We start from the raw sequence: 20,296 nt of genomic DNA, 5'->3' as shown, positions 1-20,296 counted from the left end.
AAACAGTCATTATTAATCATTTTCACATATTAAAAAACTAGGCTTTAGAGAGGTAAAGGGAAAAATTGGGACCCAAATCCAAGTCTAATTAACTCCAAATTCTTATCCTTATCATAATCCTTTGCTGTCTTTCTAGAGAAAATACTGCTTATTCTAGCAGGGAGATATGTAATGCATTTATAAAGATTTTCATAAAATAATTACAATATCAGAAGCTCTGGTGTCTAAAAGATGAAGCTTCAGTTATCTGAAAAATTAACTTTTATTGAACAACTCATTCGCTAACACTGCAGGATAAATGAGACATTGTTGTGACTCAGAAAGAGAATAAAATAACTGACAATTCACCAAATGTCTCCTGTGAACTTGTTTATAACACTTGGCAATAGTCTGTGCTTGATAAAGATTCAACTAGATTTTCTGCCTGAAAATAATAGTTCCAACTGGTTCCAGTTTGAAAAGATGAATTAAATGTTGACAACATTGAGGCAATATGCTTGTTTCCATATATTTCTGTGCTGAATTCTATACTTACTTAGATTCTCTTAAAGCTGATTGAACCAAAGATTGTCTGAAATTATTGGCGGAAACCTTACTTGTCAAAAATTAGCACAGCAGTGAACCTGGAAGACAGATGCAGCGAGCGTTCCTCGAGATGTGTTGCAATAGAAAATACACATCTGAAGCACAAATTGTCACATAATGAAAATACTTGGAAACGGATTCCTCAAATATAAAAGAAGAATGGTCAAGTGAGGACCAGACAGTCAGCAATTTATGAAGAAAGTGGAAGAGTAACGATCACAGCTTAATCTCAAAGAGTCTGCAGTTCTCAATCTCTCTCTCCATGCCCCCAAACTCCCTCAATTTTTTAGGTGTTTACAAATATGCACACAAGATAATAGGTCTGTTTGTTTTTTAACAAATTAAAAACACACTTTAAAAAGTCTAATGTAGTTATTCTGAAAGTAACATTAGCATAACGTGCTGGTGGTACCGTAAACTGGTACAAAGTTCTTGGACAGAACTTAGCAATACAGACACAGATAAACAGATATATTGAGATATATATACAAACTTGTTGATATAGAGATGTTTAGGTAAATATAGATATCCAAAGAAACAGTTGCCATCTAGTTGATTCTGACTCATTAAGAACCCATGTTTTCTAGAGTAGAATTGTGCTACATGGGTTTTCATGGCTGTGGCCATTCAGAAGCCAATCACCAGGCCTTTCTTCTGAGGTGTCTTGGGGTTGGTAGCCCAACGTTTAACCTTTTGCGTCACCCAGCTGCCTATATATATATATATATATACATATACATATAGGCTTAAACTATCTCTGCCCCCAAATCCCACTACTGAGATTCTATGCAAAAATATAAAAATATTTTATTCAATGTTTTTATGATTATAAACACTTAAAAAAAAAAAAAAACACTTACAACATTCTAAATGTTTCATTTACAATGTTTTTTTAAGCTGCCAAGCATTGAAATACTGTGCAGAGAGTAAAAGATTTTCCAAGTTGTTTTTAATGGCACAAGGAATTTGTAAGCAATGAGGTTAAGTAAAGAAACCAGGGAATAAATGTTGATTGTATATACACACACATACAGAAATAGAGACCAGGTAAACTGGGTTAAAAATTCATAGAAAAAGCTGTAAAATAAACATACGGTTAATACTGTAATTTTGGGCAATGTTTTCTTCATTTGAATTTTCAGTATCTAAGTTTTCCTCAATTATAATGTATTGCTCTTATAGTCAGAAAGGAAAAACTTATTTATTCTCATTTTTAAAATAATAACATATTTATTGTGTAAATACGTACGTAACAGAACACTGATAGTTAGCCACCATCACCTGCCCAGTTCAGTGCTATTGATCACATTCATCCTGTTGTTCAAACACCACCCTTGTCCATTCCCAGAATTTTCCATCACCCTTCACAGATGCTTAATGCTCTCTAAGCATTTGTTCGCATTTCCCCTTCCCTCCCATCCCTAGTAAACACTAATAAACTTTGGGTCTCTTTACACTTGCCTATTTTGTTTCTTATACATGGAGTTATGTAATATTTATCCTTTTGTGCCTGACTTATTTCACTCAGCATAATGTTTTCAAGGTTTATCCATGCTGTGGCATGCTTTAGGACCTCAGTTTCTCTTCACTGCTGAGAGATATTCCATCGCATGTGTGTACCCCCTTTTGTTTATTCATTCACCTGTTGACAGGCATTTAGCTGTTTCCACTTTTTGGCTATTGTGAATAGTGCTGCAATGAACATTGGGTGTAAAAGTATTTGTTTGTGTTCTTGTTTTCAATCCTTTTAGGTATATACCTAGAATCAAATTTGCTGGATCATATAGTATTCGAAGTTTAACGTTTGAAGAGCTTCCAAATTGTTTGCCACGGTGGCTATACCATTTTACAATACCACCAGCAATGAATGAGCAATGAAAAACAACGAGTGTTGGCAAGGCTGTGGAGGGTTCCTATTTCTCCACATTCTTGCCAACACCTGTTGTTTTTCCACTATTTTTTAATCACAGTCATGTTAGTGGAGCAAGGTGGTATCTCATTGTGGTTTTGGTTTGTATTTCCCTAATGACTAATGTGGATCCCTAGTGGCTAGTTGTTAACAGTTCAGCTGTTAACCAAAATGTAAGTAGTTCAAATTCACCTGCTGTACCTTGGAAACGCTATAGGGTCACTATGAGTCGGAATCAACTCAACGACAATGAGGTTTTTGTTGTTGTTGTTAATGACTAACAATGGGAGAAAGACCTGGTTATCTACTTCCATGAAAATTACAGCCAAGAAAACCTTATGCAGCAGCTCTACTCTGTTGCATGGGGTGGCTATGAGTCAGAATTGACTCAGTGGCACCTAACAAAAGCAACAACTAATGAAGGAGCTCTGGTGATGCAACGGTTAAGTGCTGGGCTACTAACTGAAAGGTTGGCAGTTCAAACCTACTTGCCACTCAGTGGGAGAAACAAACACAAAAAACAAACCTACTGCCATGGAGTCGATTTAGACTCATAGTGACCCCATAGGGTTTCCAGGGCTATAAATCTCTATGGAAGCAGACTGCCACATCTTCCTCCTGCAGAGCCACCGGTGGCTTCCAACTGCCACAACCTTTTGGTTAGCTGTCAGTTAGCAGTCCATCACTTTAACCACTGTGCCACCAGGGCTTCTTCATTACTCATTGTTGTTGTTGTTAGGTGTCATTGAGTCAATTCTGACTCATAGTGACCCCATGCGACAGAGTAAAACTGCTGCAAAGACCTAGAGATAGACTCCCATAATGATTACAGCCTAGAACACCCTACAGGGCAGTTCTACTCTGTCACGTAACCCCCAAAAAACCAAACCCGTTGTTATGGAGTTTATTCCAACTCATAGTGACCTATAGGACACAGCAGAACTGCCCCATAGTGTTTCCAAGGAGCACCTGGTGGATTTGAACTTCCTACCTTTTGGTTAGTAGCCATAGCTCTTAACCACTAGGCCACCAGGGTTTCTATGCTTTAGAATTGGCTTGGCCCCACACAAGGACAACAACTAATAACATTGAGCATCTTTTCACTTGCTTATTGGCCATGTGTCTTTCTTCTTTGACAAACTACTTATTCCAGTTCTTTGCTCATTTTTTATTGTATTGTTTGTCTTTCTGTTGTTAAGCTGTAAGAGTATTTTTTATGTATTCTGGATATCATGCCTTTTTGTTCGTCAAAGGACTTTATCAAGAAAGTGAATAGACAACTTACAAATTGGGAGAAAATTTTTGGGAGACCCCACTTTCTGTAGTAAGGAGATCAGACTAAATGATGTGCACACATATTTTAATCCAAAAGTGTTAAAATGTCAAATTTCCTTTTTTTGATACATCACTGAATATAGTTGCCTCCCTTTGGCAAAGTTTGCCAAATTTGCAAGTAAATCTGCCAGATTTACACATGACATGTAACACCATAGAAGAACTCAGATGACTTACTTCTTTTTGGCACATTATCTGGTCACAATTATTGACAAAAGTCTTATCTCACACGGTATCTTGACTAAAATGGAAACAAAATTCTTAACGCTGCTTCCTTCAATTTGCTGTGTTAGGAGCAAATTGTTTAAAGGCCACTCATGACTGAGACTATACACTTTGAAGCCCTCACTGCACAATTCAAAATAGTTGATTCCCAGAGAGAACCCGTGAAAATTGTCATGTTGAGGCAGCGATCTTCAGAGTTTGGGAACAGCATGTGTAGCTACCGTCCCCACATCACCACCATCATCGCTGTCATCAACAATGTCATCATGATCAGCATATTTGCTGATTCCTTTCTACGGGTCATGATTTGCGTGATTTTCTCAGTGTTCACTCTACCCTTGTAAAATTTTTATAGACTAACTACCAGCATTCACAGATGAGGACTCCAGGCTTAAAGGAGTTTTTTAAGTCATCTGAGATCGCTTAGTAAATAAATGTGAAGAAGTTCCAGAAAACTGGTTCTAGACCCTATTTTATCAATTGTATTTTGTTTTTTTTTTACTTTAGAACAAGTAAAGCAACACCTACTTGAGTAGATTTCTAACTTACCTGCTTCGTGTATCTATTGTGACACCAAACAAAAGTATCCGTGAAGCAGTCAAACACAGATTAATGTGAAATACAAGATCTAAAAATATCCTTCTGGATTACATTTCCTCAAAGGTAAATAGCTGAAGTTTAGATTGTGAAGGAATAAGTGTATGGATGGATGTGAAGGGAATAGGAAGACTTGTCCAAATACTAGTACGAGGCTATTTCTTTCGAACATGGACAACACCATTCTCTTTTCTTCCATCTGTGATATAAAGCCTTCTTGTTTCCAGGATCTTCCCATGTTGGAGATTCACCTGAACACCTTTCAGTTACATTCTTACTTCAGGAAGTCATACGGCCATGAGCATATTCCTATAAGTCACAACATATATGATAACATAAACCTTATGTGAATATACTCATATGAAAATGAACTTTTCACAAAGGCTATTACTACAAGTGGGTTATTTGTTTTAATCTAGGTTTCATTAGCAAATATAGATCTATTTAAGTTAAGTTTAATTTCATAAAATATATTTTGGTATGATTTTTATACATTAAAAATGTGGAGGGTCAAGGAGCTGAGTTATAGGATGAGTAATTAAAGGGGAGATGAAGCCCCCACAGCGCAGCTTGAGAAGAGAGCATGGTTTGCGTGTGAAGAAATTGGTAATATCCTGTAGAGTCCTTGGAAGTAAAATAAAAACTAACAACAACAAAATCTAAGAATATCTTTTCTCACAGGGTACATTTCATTGTGCGCAAGGATGTCAATTGCTCTTTTTTAAATAGCCAGGGCCATTCCTTTGGGTACTGCCTGCAGCGTGCTTTCCGCTTTGCACAAAAGTACTCTCACTTTTTGCTTTTTGTTATTCTGTATAAATTTTTACCCATGACAAATAGTCATTTGACCTTTGAACTAATTTAACATAGTCTTGAGATTTATCTGATCCATGACAAGAGTGATTTTTTTACAAACAGGAGCTTTCTGAGAGCAGAGACCATTTTCTACTGTGTATCTGAATCCTGGAATTCTCAGGGTGCTTCGAAGGCCTTTGGCAAGTTACTGCTCTATTAAAACAACTTCTTATTGTCAATGAGATGTTTTGCTGTGAAGGAGACATAATTTTGCATAAGACAGGCAGAAAGAAGCTGTAACTTTACCAATTGAATTAAATATATGGGTTTTAATACTGTACCATTGTCATGATTTGGATCCATTTTGTCATATTCTTCATAAATTGTCACCAAGATGACATGAGGCAATTTTAAAAAAACCTTAAAAACAAAAGAACATGATGGACGAATCACTAGATCCTTTTAGAATCTCTTGGCAAAACATATCCACAATCTACCACTGGATACCTGATATCTTTTTTTTTTTTTGAGAATTTTTATAATATTTTAATTTTATGGAGGAACATATTTTGTCTAAGAATCTTTACACAGTCTCTGATTTAACCAGGTGATGGCAGAGCTGGTTATATTCTCTTTTTTGGAAGTTGTGAAAACTTACACACAAGCAATTTATTTGCCCAAAGTTATAGTGTTAATATGTTTTAGTGCACAATTCCAGTTCCCTTCTCTTCCCATCTTAGTGCTTGTTGACAGAACTCACATAGCCCCAAGGTTCTATTGGTATGTATATTACGACCACTAATCGACTTGATGGCGCTGAGTTTTTAGTGAGTTTTACCACCAGACGCTGTTGAGTGGAGTCTGACTCATGGCGACCCCACGTATGTCAGGGTAGAACTGTGCTCCATAGGGTTTTCAGTGGCTGATTTTTCCTGAAGTAAATCATCAGGACTTTCTTCCAAGATGCCTCTAGGTGAACACTAATCTCCAACCTTTTGGTCAGCAGCTGAGTGTGTTAACTGTTTGCATCACCCAAGAACTCTGAGACATATGCTAGCTGCCAGTAAGACAGTGTTGCTGTGAGTTTGAATTGACTCAACAGCATCCGGTTTGGTTTTTGGAATAGCCAATTATTTAACACAATTACTACTTTTGTTGGGAAACCTCTTAATTATCAACCCTATGTGCATCACCTCATTTAAATCTCACAACTCTAAAGAGTTGATAGTATAATTTGTGAATTATACATAAGAAAATGATATAAAACTTTGGTAGGCTCATTTCTATTACCTCTATTATTAGCAATCACAGGCAAAGGGTCTGAATCTGGTGCGACTTTGTGCATTACACTTGCTATTTTGTCGTGAGTCCAAGGAATGAAAATCAGCATGGTGTGCCTTGGAAATCACAGTGGTGCTAGCAGTTAATGAGTTTGAGTGCCTGCTAACCAAAAGGCTGGCAGTTCAAGTCTACCAGAGGCACTTCAGAAGAAAGGTCTGGCAATCTATTTTTGAAAAATCAGCCATCAATCATCCTATGGAGCGTGTTCTACTCTGACACACAGTGGGTTGCCACGAGTCAGAGCTGTCACAAAATCAACTGGTTTTAACCTAAGCCAAAACTTTTGTGAAGACAGTTAATATAATTCTGAATTATAGAAAGTACACTGTTAAAGGATGGCATAGTATCCCTTCTAAAGTGGTTTGTGGTGTTCCTCATTGGCCAAGCGTGTTTCGTTTAAAACAAAGAAAATGACAAAAACTGCTTGTTGTTTCTCCCTGGATTAGGAAAATTCTCTTCCTAATCTATTTAAATTTAGTTTAATGTAATAAAAGTGGGTGCCTTTTAGTTATTCTTCACAATGCCATTCATTTACATTGGATGTTTTTGTGCTCAGTGTTTGCTATGCCAGAGATGCCACCCAGCCAATTGCACAGGAAAGAAGATGAACTTTTCAAGTGAGACTATTATTTATTTCAAGTAGACAGGCAAACCATTCTCTCAGACTTGTACCTGTAGTTAACCTTACACTGTGTATTTTCTTGTAAAGAGATGAAACAATTCCAGAGAATGGCTGGCAGCGAGCTTTCAGCAATTCTGATGCCTGCATCGTTCAGTGGAAAGTCGTTGAAGGCTGTGAAGTCCAGCACACTTTGAGAAAGTTAGAAAGGGAGCAAAGAGTTGCATCACTTGTAAACGTGGGGAACTTTTCTCTCAGTTTGCTTCTCCTCCTGACTTTCTTATCTCTTAGTCAATTTCTCTCGTGTAGCAGAATTGTAGGGCTAAACTATTGAACGCTGCCTCTAACTTTTAATCTCCCAAAGAATGCTTTCTGTTTCTGTTCTGAATAAAAAAGCATTTCCCTATTTGCCCTCTCTTAGGAGGATAGTATAGTTCAGGTAGTTCGTAAACTTCAGCGTACATAAAAATCCCCTAGATACTTTGATTGAAATGCAGCTTCCTGGATCTCACTATCATATCAGGTACACAGGATGATGTCCAGGGATCTTTTAATCCAGGCAATTTTGATGCATTGTTTACAGGAAACTCATGGAATCAATAATCTGCCAACGCACTCAGCCCAACCATAATTTGAAAAGTTTGCCTCTGAAGGGTTCCAAATGTTTCTCACCCGGCCCTGCAAGGAGAGAGGAGAGCTTTAGAGCCGAGGTGGAGTAGCATGATACCTAGAGGTAGTGAACCTTTGACTTTAAAGGTGTCACCGTCTAAAGACTGTGCAGGAGATACTTGATTTTTCTAAAATCACCTTTCTTAGATAACTACATGTGTTAATACTTCTAATAATAAACCTAAGGTTCTGAAAGCTTTTCTTATCAGGTGAAAGAGCAAAATATTTACCTATCTTAAATGCCTTTCCTGGCCTCCAAACCCACCAACCTTTTAGACAAAATTTCAGATCCTCTCTACTCTATACTACCTACCTCACAACCATCCTAAATATTTCTAGCAATTGCAACCTGGAATCCGAAATTTAATTATCTACCTATGCTTACCATTTTATAATGACTTTGACAAGATGATTACATTCTTATTATCACTAAAATAAATACTTTAATGCAACAAAATTGTACTCAGGTTGCTACAGGAGTCATAATACATACTTTTTCTTCCATTATTCACCATAACACCTAGTACAGTGGATATAAGTAGTATTATCTATATTTTCCAGATTTTACTTCATAGATCAGTTCACTAAAGCCTGCTAATTAAACAAAAAGAGGTTTAGGGATGACCTACAGAATTCAGACAATAACCTGATCTTCCTCCAGGTTTTAGTGTAATAAAATGTATTACTTTATTAAAAAGAAGAAGAAGAAATCTGGAAGTGAGGCGTGCTGTATCTAGTTAGGTCAGCACTGTAACTGAAGAATCCAAGGGGTGAAAGGACACAGCGTTTGTGTATTTCTAGTACCAGTTCTGTAGTACTGTGGTTCTTATAGCAAATGCATAAAAAATACATAACTGATTCTCCCAAAACTCAAAAACACTGAGCCAGTTGGAACCTAGAAGAACTGACATGATATTGTTAGCCTCCAAAATAGCAGATGGACCAGAATGAACAGGAACCTCCACAGGTTAAATGTGGTAAATAGTTTGCTTGGAGCATACATAGCCAAAAACATATAGAACAAGCCAATGCTGTCTTAAAGTTACCTTAATTTTAACTCAGCCACAATTGCTCAAATTGTTATTGAAGAAAATCCATTTCTAATATTTGCATCTCATTTCTGGAGCATTTTAGCTTTTTATCGCCACAGTTTATCTGGAGTGTACTGTACTATAAATGGCTTTCATAAAAGTTGCCAGCTTCAAGCCACCTGCTGTGTGCCGACCGCAGTAGCAACAATTCTGTTGCCACAAAATAATATTCAATTGCAATATTTACCCTCAGATCCACAAATCATTCTCTTAGGTTCTGTGCTTTGTTGAAATAAGGCCATATTTACTAATACTCTTTTGCTATTTTTCAGCCTTCCCAACATTATTTGTTTTGATTGATTCCATAGTAGCCTAAGGCAAACAGAAATGTGGTTTTTTACAGAAACTTTATTTTCCTGCAGTACATATGTGGAATGGCAACTAAAAAGTGTGAAGTTCTGAGAGTTTGCAAATGGAAATGGGTCCAGTGACAGAAAGGTCAGTGTAAAATGGAAATGCTTTCCTGCCATTTGAGCTGTTTCCGTGCCATTTGCCAGCAATGTCTTATTGTGGTACTTAGAATTGTGCCAGAGTTGACAAGCTAGTTGTTCAGAAAGAATAGGCTTGGGAAACCTAGAAATTAATCTGGTAAGAGGAACTCATCATGTGGATAACAGATATTTTCTCCATGTACTGAGATACGTTTTCTATAACTTGGTGGAAATAATGAGAAAAAGAATGAAGAGTGAAGAACTAGTCTTTCTAAAACACAAATCCTTTATTAGTGCCCCGACAATAGCAGTAGTTAAATTCGCTTATGCCCAAAGGGATCCAGAAGCCAATACAGATAGCAATAAGAAATCCCAGTATATGCGCCCAGGTTAACTGTGACCACTGGGACTGTCAGCGCTTGGATAGCACTTTCTCTGTCTCAAAGATGCAGCTGCCCCTCAGCTCTTGCCCACTGTTACTTTGCTAGAGTATGAGCCCACATTGTCATAGCCTCAGCTTTTTTATTTTTGTCCTGAAAAACCAGATATCTTTTTTTTTTTTTAATTCCAAAATTCCAAATCAGGAGGCAGAGTAGCCTCAGTGATACAGCAGGAAATTTCTGTCTCCCTGGGCACAGAGAGGAGCCCTGGTGGTACAGTGGTTAAGAGCTCAGCTGCTAGCCAAAAGGTCAGCAGTTAGAATCCACCTGCTACTCCTTAAAAACCCTATGGGGCAGTTCTACTGTGTTCCACAGGGTTGCTATGAGTCAGAAACCACTGGACAGCAACAGGTTTGGTTTGGGGCCAGAGAAGAATAGAGAATGGCAAAGAATAGATCTGGGTTGGAGGATGGGGGACAACAAACTAAAAAAAAATAAAAGATGAATTCTTGCTGCTTCCTCAATCCCTTGAGTGATGCTGTTCATTATCAACCTCCATGTTGCCACATTCTATGTTCATTTCTCAGGTGCATCACAATTCACTCTCCTGATTTTCTTCAATTCTAATTGGCTGTCCTTAGTCTACTTCATTGCATCCTACTTGGTCCCATCTATCATATCTTCTCTATACTACCCAAGTCCAGAGCTTTAAACATCATCTACCTGTCCATATTCTCGTTTACACCTCCATTCACCAATTAAACGTCACACACTAGGACGTTAATTTGTTACTTGGTCACTAATTCCACTGGTTCTCACCAATAGTCATTTCAAACCTAGTATGCCCCAAACCAAACTTTTTTTTAAATCATTTTACCTAGTGGTGCCATGGTTTGCATAATTTTTCTGGCTAGTTTTTTTTTTTTTTTTTAGTTTTCCTTAACTCATTTCTTTCTCTCATATCGCATACTTAATCAATAAACAATCCTGTCAGTTCCCTCTATCACTTGCCCATTTCACTCACAAAGGTCAAAACCCTACAGGCTGCCAGGGCCTACATGTTCAGGCTACCTGCTCTTTTGAACTCACTTCCAGCCTCTGCTGCCTAGCTTATTCTTTCCAGCTACACTAGCCATTTTCTGACTCTAGGCACAATAAGCACAATTTACACCAAAAGCTTGTACTTCATGTTCCCTCAGCCTGGAACATTCTTGCCTTGAAAATGTACTCAATTCTAGCCTTTTTCTCAAAAATCACATCATTGAAATGGCCTTTCCTATCTTCTCTTAAATAATCCTTTCCCTGTCCCTACCATCCTCTATCGCCTTACCAGACTATGTTTGTCCTTTCTTATATAACTATTTATTCGTTTTCTGTCTTCCACTACTAGAAAACAAGCTACATAAAAGTAGGTAGTTTAGTTAACCACTTCATCCCATAGGAAGTAGCAGACACGCAATAAAAAATTGTGATTAAAGAAATTAAACATCTAACTTTCTCAATAGCACCCCACACCAAATTATTACCATCTCTCGTCTTTGTTTTATTGCTTCTCTTCTTTGTTCCAAATTTAACTTAAGCTTCACCTTTACTGAGGTATAGGACCTCCCCCTCAAAGACAAATTAACTTTTTAAAATTTTTTTCCACTAAATACATATTTACATCAGTTGTCAAATTTTTTTGCATTTCTCTATATGTTCTTCTCCCTTCCTATGTGGTACGCTCCTTGGGCTCAAGAACTGTCTCTGATACATATTAACCAATCAATAAATCCCTACTAAATGAGTGAGTTAGCCTGGTATATGGCTCCAACACCTGTTGGTGTGGTATAAGTCTAGTATGTCCTAGGAGTGGAGGTTAGGAATCTATAAGTAAAGACAAGGCAGGGCATGACTAAATTTAGATCAAGTGACAACTATGGTTGATGCAGATAGCTGACTAAGCCAGGAAGAAAGGAAAGTGATTTGTGGGGTCTGTCATGGTACAAACACAAGTGTAGCACTACTATCCATCTGGAGTCTCACAGTAGATAAGACCACTGAGGCAAGTACTACTTGGAGCCTGCCCATTGTAATCACTAGACTACTGAAAGTTCCTTTGTATTAACTATTCCTCACCCAAAACACAGCTCCACAGCATACAACCTGAATGCGAGCTGAGCACATTAGTGGTTACAATTAATAAAGGGACATTTGTATACAGGAGGAAGAACACAGACTTCAACCAAAAAATTTTGGTCCAAAATGCAATTTCAGCTACTTCTTTTTGTATTACTTTGGCCAAATTGAAGACAGTCTTTGTATTCCAGTTCCCTTTCTTATGAAAATAAAGATAGTGATAATTGCCAATAAATTTGCTATGACAACTAAAATTATATATATGTGAGTTACCCACTATAAAGAAGGTACTATTTATACAATTTAATCACTTAAGCCAGAATTTACTGCACAATGTCCATAATCATACTGATGCTCGCCTAACTTAGTCCTATGGTAGGTGGAGCAGATATCGACCCTCACAGCATACTAGTGCACTCATATTAATGTAAGTTTCCTATTCCGTGATGTTCACCTTGCATCTACTGTGTGCCAGTCACAAGATCCAGAATTCTGAGGACAAGAGAAGAGAGACTACAACTTTTAAAATTGCTGGAGACCTGTGAATAGCACTGCACTTTGCCGTCGAGTTGATTCCGACTCATAGCGACCCTATAGGACAGAGTAGAACTGCCCCATAGGGTTTCCAAGGCTGTAATCTTTATGGAAGCAGGCTACAGACTGCCTAATCTTCCTTCCGTGGAGAGGTTGGTGGCTTCAAACCAGAAACCTTTTGGTGAGCAGCCAAGTGATTTAATCACTGTGCCACTAGGACACATATAGACATACACGTGAATACATTTTATATAATATGATTTATTCTAAAAATATTGATTGTGTCAGATAAAATGAGAATTATAGTATCTATTTTTATATACATCATATAAAATTAATTATGTAATATTACTCACTTTACAAATAATTTCTGCACACTTATATCAGCCAGGCTTATGCTAAGGACTGAGGATGCATAAGTCATGAGCATTGGTCTGAAGGAGTTGGTTTAAATTTTCTTATTAACCATGGCAGCATCAAGATATTATTTTCACCTGCATACCTGCATATTAGGGAACTATTATGATAAAGTAAAGAAATGAATATAAATGGAATAATTTGTGACAACATAGTACAGAAGGCTGAATAATGCCTACTCAAAGATGAGCATGGCCTAATCCCTGACACCAGTAAATAAGCTACTTTACATAGGAAAAGGTACATTGCCGATGCAGTGAAGTTAAGGATTGTGAGATCACGAAATTTTTATGGATTAGGAACTAGCTTGCCTATAACCTGTTACTCATTGTTGTCAACTCAATGCCGACTCATAGCGACCCTATGGTTTAGTTTATTGCATTTAATAAAGATGAGCTATTTTTTTTTCCAATTCCACAAATATGTATGTATGTATTTTATTGTGGTATATACACCGCAGTAAAATGCACACACACACATATATATATATCAGTGTATTTGCCATTTCAACATACATTACATTATTTATGTTGTACAATCATCACCACTATCCATTTCCAAATTTTTCCATCACCCCTAACAGAAGCTGAGTTCCCCTAAGCAATGAAAACTGAACTCATATATAACCCCATATATGAAAACCTGAAGACTAAGGTGCGTCTGACCCAAGCTGTGCTATTTTCAATGACATCATATGCATGTGAAATCTGGGCAATGAATAAGGAAGACTGAAGAAGAGTTGATGCCTTTGAATTGTGGTGTTGGAGAAGAACATTGAATATACCATGGACTGCCAAAAGAATGAACAAATCTGTCTCAGAAGAAGTGTGGCCAGAATGCTCCTTAGAGGCAAGGATGGCAAGACTGCGTCTTACATACTTTGGACATGTTGTCAGGAAGGATCAGTCCCTGGAGAAGGACATCATGCTTGGCAGCGTACAGGGTCAGCGGAAAAGAGGAGCACCCTCAACGAGGTGTACTGACACAGTGGCTGCAACAATGAGCTCAAGCATAACAATGATTGTAAGGATGGCGCAGGACCAGGCAGTGTTTCGTTCTGTTGTGCATAGGGTCGCTATGAGTCAGAACCAACTCGACGGCACCTAACAACGATGACAACAACATATGAAAACTAAAATGAATCAAAGATCTAAATATAAGAACTAAAACCAGAAGACTCTTAGAAGAAAACGTAATGGTAATGCCTCAGGACTTAATATGTTATGATGAATTCTTTGTCATGACACCAAAAGTATGAGAAACAAAAGACAAAATAGTTACATGGGAATTCATAAAAAATTAAGAACTTTTCTTCATCAAAGGACTTTGTTAATAAAATGTGACAGCCTACAGATTTGGGAAAAACAGAACTATCTATGTGGAGAGAGCTTAATATCTAGCAAATATAAAAAACTCCTATGACAACAACAAAACAGTAAGCAGCTCAAGTAAAAAATGGGCAAAGGACTTGAATGGACACTACACCAAAGAAGAAATACAAATGAACAACAAGCACATGAAAAGATGCTCAAAAGTATTAGCCACTAGTGATAGACAGATCAAAGCTACAGTGAGATACCACTTCAAATCCACTGGTATGACTATGACTGAAAAATAATAATAATAACAAGTGTTGATGAGTATTTAAGAAACTGAAACCCTCGACCATTGCTGGTGGGAATGTAAATTGGTTCAGCTTGCTGTGGAAAAGGTTTGTGGCTCTGAAAAAAAAAATTAAATATAGAATTATCACATGACCCAGGAATTCTACTCCTAGATATATGCCTGCAAGAATCGAAAGCAGCAACTCAAACATATACATGTAAACTAAGACCAAGAACAAGATAGGATACCCAATTTCACCACTGCTTTTAATAGTGTACTAGAAGTTCTAGCCAGAGCAATAACATAAGAAAAAGAAATGAGACATTAAAATCAGAAAAGAAGTAAAACTATATCTATTCATATATGATCTGATATTATATATAGTAAACCACAAAGAGTCCACAAGAAAGCTACTAGAGCTAACAAATTCAGAAAAGTTTCAGGGTACACAATCGACACACAGAAATCATTTGTATTTATTCACACCAGCAAGAAACAATCTGAAAATGAAATTAAAAAGGCTGATCCTTTTTACAATAGCTTCTAAAACAATAAAATACGTAGAAAAAAAAAATTACCTAAGGAAGTGAAAGACCTTTACACTGAAAACAATAAAGCATTGCTGAAAAAATTAAAAGTGACCTAAACGAATGGAAAGCATCCCAAGTTCATGGGAGGGAAGACTTGATATTGTTAAGATGTCAATTATACCCAAAGTAACCTGCAGATACAACATAATTCCTATTAACATTTCAACAGTCTATTGTTTTCTGCAGAAATCAAAAAGTTGATCATCAAATATATATGCAATTGCAAGTGGTCCCAAATAAAGAAAACAATTTAGAAAAAAAAAAAAAAAGAGTAAAAGGAATCACACACTTCAATTCAAACTATTACAAAACTACAGTAACCAAAAGAGTGCAGTGCTGATGTAAGGACAGACAAATAGATCAATAGAATAGAACTGAGAATCCAGAAATAAACCCAGTCAACAAAGGCCAACTGAGTTTTGATAATGGTGCCAAATTCTTTCACGGGGGAAAGAACATTCCCTTCAAGAAATGGTGCTGGGACATCTGTATCTACACATGCAAAAGAATGAAGTTGGACTCACACTTCATACTACATACAAAAATTAATTCAAAATGTATTTTTTTATTATAAAAACTACTTTTTGAGCAACCTTAAGCTTGAACTTATTCATACTCTGATTCAGGTAGTGGCAGTTCCACTGGGTAGAGATCAAAGCTCTTTTTTTTCTTCTGGACTGCCTGTCCCTTAGGAAAGCCACCAGTCTCAGTGACTAATCTGGGGCCTAAGTAGGTTGGAGGTCTCTGATCTTTGCATCTTGCTTTGGCCAGTGTGAATCCTCTGTTCTATGACTGAGCTGGTTTGAGGGCAGTCATTGTCCCAGCATCCTCAGCTTATGATACCTGATGTATAGCCTCAGTGGAGGAAGGGAGCTTCCAAAATTCTCTTCCATGTTCACCAGGAATTTAGACTCTTCAACTCGGAATTGGAAGAGATGGGAAATGCTGATTGTCTGAACTTCTTGGTAAGGTTCAGTAAGTCTTGATTGAGAACAGAGGGAAGAGAGAACCTTGTCATCTTCACCAACTTGCACAGATAGGAGTTTCAGTCAAGCTTAGTCAAGCTGAGCTGAGATATGGAGGGAGCGCATGTTGTGGGTTCAAATGCCATAGATTCTTACTGTTCTTATCAAATTTTAATAGATTTTCTTGGAAAAAGTGTATATTCATTTTCTGTATGTCCTTAGAATAATTTCTAGAGTTTAAATGATTAATTGGAAAAAAAAAATAGTTTCAATAGTTTTGCTAGTTTTGCAGGGGAGTGAGTCAGTGGAGCTCCTCATTCTATCGTCCCGGAAGTTGAATTCAGTCATAGGTTTTTAAATGATCAAACTGACATAAATTTCCAGTACTGTGTTCTCAACAGGAATAATGGTGCTGAGTCCCCAGTAGAAAGAATAATTGATAAAATTCCTCTAGTATTTCTGTAATAAGCTAATACAAGCACAGTGAAGAACATATCTAAAGACTTGGAAATTTAACCACCATAACAATTTCAACAGGCTAGTTCCCCAATCCCTTGTTCCTGATTTTCACAGGCAATAGGCAAAACAGCATGCTAAATCCATCAGAGTCTCTTCACTTGAATCTCTAACTATGTGTTCTCTCACTATGTCCCAATTCTAGGTATGAACTGTGATGGGGAAAAAAATCCTGATCATTTTCAAAGTTGACTTTGTTGATAAAAAAAAAAAAAAAAATTTAGATATATAGATTTATACACATTAAATAAACCATTCAATATGTGAATGTTTATGTGTGCTAATTCACAAACAGGTTATTTTATGTTTGTAGTTTTTTGGTGACATAATATTTTTTCACTAATGGAATGCATGCTGAATCACTGAGTGTTGGTGATCTTTTGTTATGCAATATGCTTTTTATTAATATTATGTGGTACACATATATACCACTTAACTCTGGAGGTAAGACAGGGGGAATAAAGCAGGGAAAAAATGTTTTTTCTTATCAATTGTCAAACTACATCATTACATAACCGCCAAACCACTGTGACTCATGGCCCAGTTACATGGACACACAACCTGAACCATCATAACAGGGTAATACAAATATCATACTTCTAAACCAATATAGGGAAACCTTGGTGGCGTAGTGGTTAAGTACTACAGCTGCTAACCAAAAGTTCGGCAGTTCAAATCTTCCAGGTGCTCCTTGGAAACTCTACGGGGCAGTTCTACTCTGTCCTATAGGGTCGCTATGAGCAGAATCGACTCGACAGCAGTGGGTTGGTTGGTCGGTAAACCAATGTGGAAACCCTAGTGGCACAGTGGTTCAGAGCTACAGATTCTAACCAAAAGGTCGGCAGTTCGAATCCACCAGGCGCTCCTTGGAAACTCTATGGGGCAGTTCTACTCAGTCCTATAGGGTCACTATGAGTCAGAATCGACTTGACAGCAATGGGCTTGGTTTTTTAAAACAATGTGAGAATACACAAAGGGAGACATTTCATAATTCCAGCCTCCTGTAAAACTGAAGCCCCAGAAGGAAGTGGGAACATTATCTGCAATAAATTACCTCTTATTGAAAAACAAGTACTTACAGCTCAGAAACCAGAAGACAGATCCTTGACAATTGCACAAAACATATATGCAGTACATTAATGTTACCGCAAAACATGGATTTGAGCCACCTGCCACAAAGCCGATACTGAGGTGGGGGTGAGGTAAGCAGCAAGAGGGCTTTATTGTATACCAGGATACAAGAGACAGAGTGGAATGGAGACCGACCAGAGCATTTTATAGGGTTAAGGCTTAGGCTTAAAGAATCGAGAATGGCAGTTCCCCTTTGGGGGGAGGGGCACTTTGATCACCTTTCAGACATGTTGACCTTCTGTGGGTACTCTTTAGAGGTCATCTGATGCCATCCTGGTTTCAGTCTCAAGATGGACACCCATTGCCTGGTTGTCTCGTCCTAGATCTTATTGATTGTTGTTCCACTTGTTCAAGAGGAGCATAGGTTAATTTTAAACTGTATAGAATCATGGAGAAAGGGAGAGGGCAGGGAGGAAACAAACTGCAAATCACAAAATCACCAGGGTATTTAAAAGCTAACTATGCAAGCCATGCAGAAACGGTGCTACAATACCCAGGAACTTAGGCCCATGTAATCTCTTTCTCACACTGCCCTTTTCATTAAGGATGCTACAATGTGTGCTTACACTGTATTTCCCCTAAAAATAAGTTTTTCACATGAATATTACCTAATCCCAAAAACTGCACCTACCCCAAAACACAAAGAAAACTGTAAATTTCCTTATAAGGTTCATATCACTGCTCAGAATTCCAAATGGCCAAAAAATGTAATTGATACTTATTTGTACCAATGTACATGGAGTACATCAAGGATAGGTGTTTACAGCGTATTTCACCGGAAAATAACATACGCACTTGAATATTACTTAATGCCAAAAACCACACCCTCCCAATAACACACGGAAAGAGTAAATGCACTTACAGCTTACTTTGCTGTACAGAGGGAGAAAGAGACAAAAGTCGTTCTCAGTCGCTCCTCCCAGCTGCAGCACCTCCTGCAATAAACACTCAGCACAACAACACAGCACCAGTGAACTTCCTTCCAGTTTGTGCAGTTACAGAAGTCCCCGCCCTGACACCTGTGTGTATTAAAAATGTTACAAAAGCATGCCTCTAAACCCCCGAGGCAGAAGATGAGAGTGGCAGTTATATGTACACCAGTATACACGAAAGGGTTAAAAAGATGCAAAAGTAAACAACATGCACTATAGGAGAAGAGAAGAGAGAGATGTAGGCTAGTGTGGCCAGAGTAATCTTTCCAGAACAGGAGAGAAGTGAGGCAGAGCTGAAAGCATAAGAAAACATTGAATACATGGAGGGATAGGGAATTGACTTGCTGGTAAAGAGGAGTTTATGAAGAAAGGTGTTAGAAGTGAGATTGAGTTTGCAGAGTGTCTTAGGCTAGGTTCTCTAGAGAAGCAAAACCAGTAAAGCATATATATATATATATATATATACACACACACGCACACACAGAGATTTATATCAAGGGAATGGCTCACAGAGCTTTTAAAGGCTGCAGCATCCCAAGTCCTTGAGGTAGGAAAGAGGCTTCTCTTGACTCACGTAGACATGGGCTGGTGAACTCAAGATCAGCAGGCCTGAGGAGCAGGGCTGTTGGTCACAGGTTGTGAAGATCAAGGAATATCAAGATCAGCAGGTAAGACTGTAGGCAAACTGCTAGCTCAGGTCCCAAGAACTGTAGGTCAGATAAACAGCAGCCACCTACAGGATCCAGAACAAACAAAAGGCCCCCTTAAGGAGAGCAGGATGGACTAGGCAGCAGAGGGCAAAGAGATGAAGGCTGAGAGGGCAGTGAACCGCTACAGGCCCCACTCCCCTCTGGTACCACTCACAGCAGATCCCATCATGGGGGTGATCATATATCAAATCACAACAGGGAAGTGATCAAAACATTATATGAGTGTCAAAACACTGAGAATCGTAGCCCAGCCAAGTTGACACACAATCTTAAACATCAAACCCAGGGAGGAAATATATAAAGTTCTTAGCAGAGTGTCTGGCATGTTGAGAGTGTTAAGTAAATGTTAGCTTTATAGTCAAGGTCAACACTGTTGAGATTTATACGAAGTTAAGTGAGTTGGGGTCTTCTGACCTGTGTCATGGGAAACCAAACCCAAACCAAACCCTTTGCCATTGAGTTGATTCTGACTCATAGTGACCTTATAGGAGAAAGTAGAACAGCCCACAGGGTTTCCAAGGAGTGGTTAGTTCATTTGAACTGCTTTTGGTTAGCAGCCAAGCTCTTAACCACTGCACCACCACCAGGGCTCTGTGTCATGGGGAGGAGGTTGTTAAAATGCACATATGATCAAACCACCTTAAACAGCATGTCTTTGGGTGGAGTCTCGGGACCTGAATTTGAGAAATATTACACGTATACCATATAACTACCAAATTTTAACAGCTACTGTTCAATGAATAGCTTGGAAACAATTCTTATTTAAAGCATAAGAATGCATTCTCTGTTTTCATTAATAGA

This window comes from Loxodonta africana, chromosome 6 (assembly GCF_030014295.1).
Source record: "Loxodonta africana isolate mLoxAfr1 chromosome 6, mLoxAfr1.hap2, whole genome shotgun sequence".
NCBI lineage: Eukaryota > Metazoa > Chordata > Mammalia > Proboscidea > Elephantidae > Loxodonta > Loxodonta africana.
The sequence above is the reverse complement of the archived record's forward strand: the minus strand, read 5'-3'. Positions refer to the sequence as shown.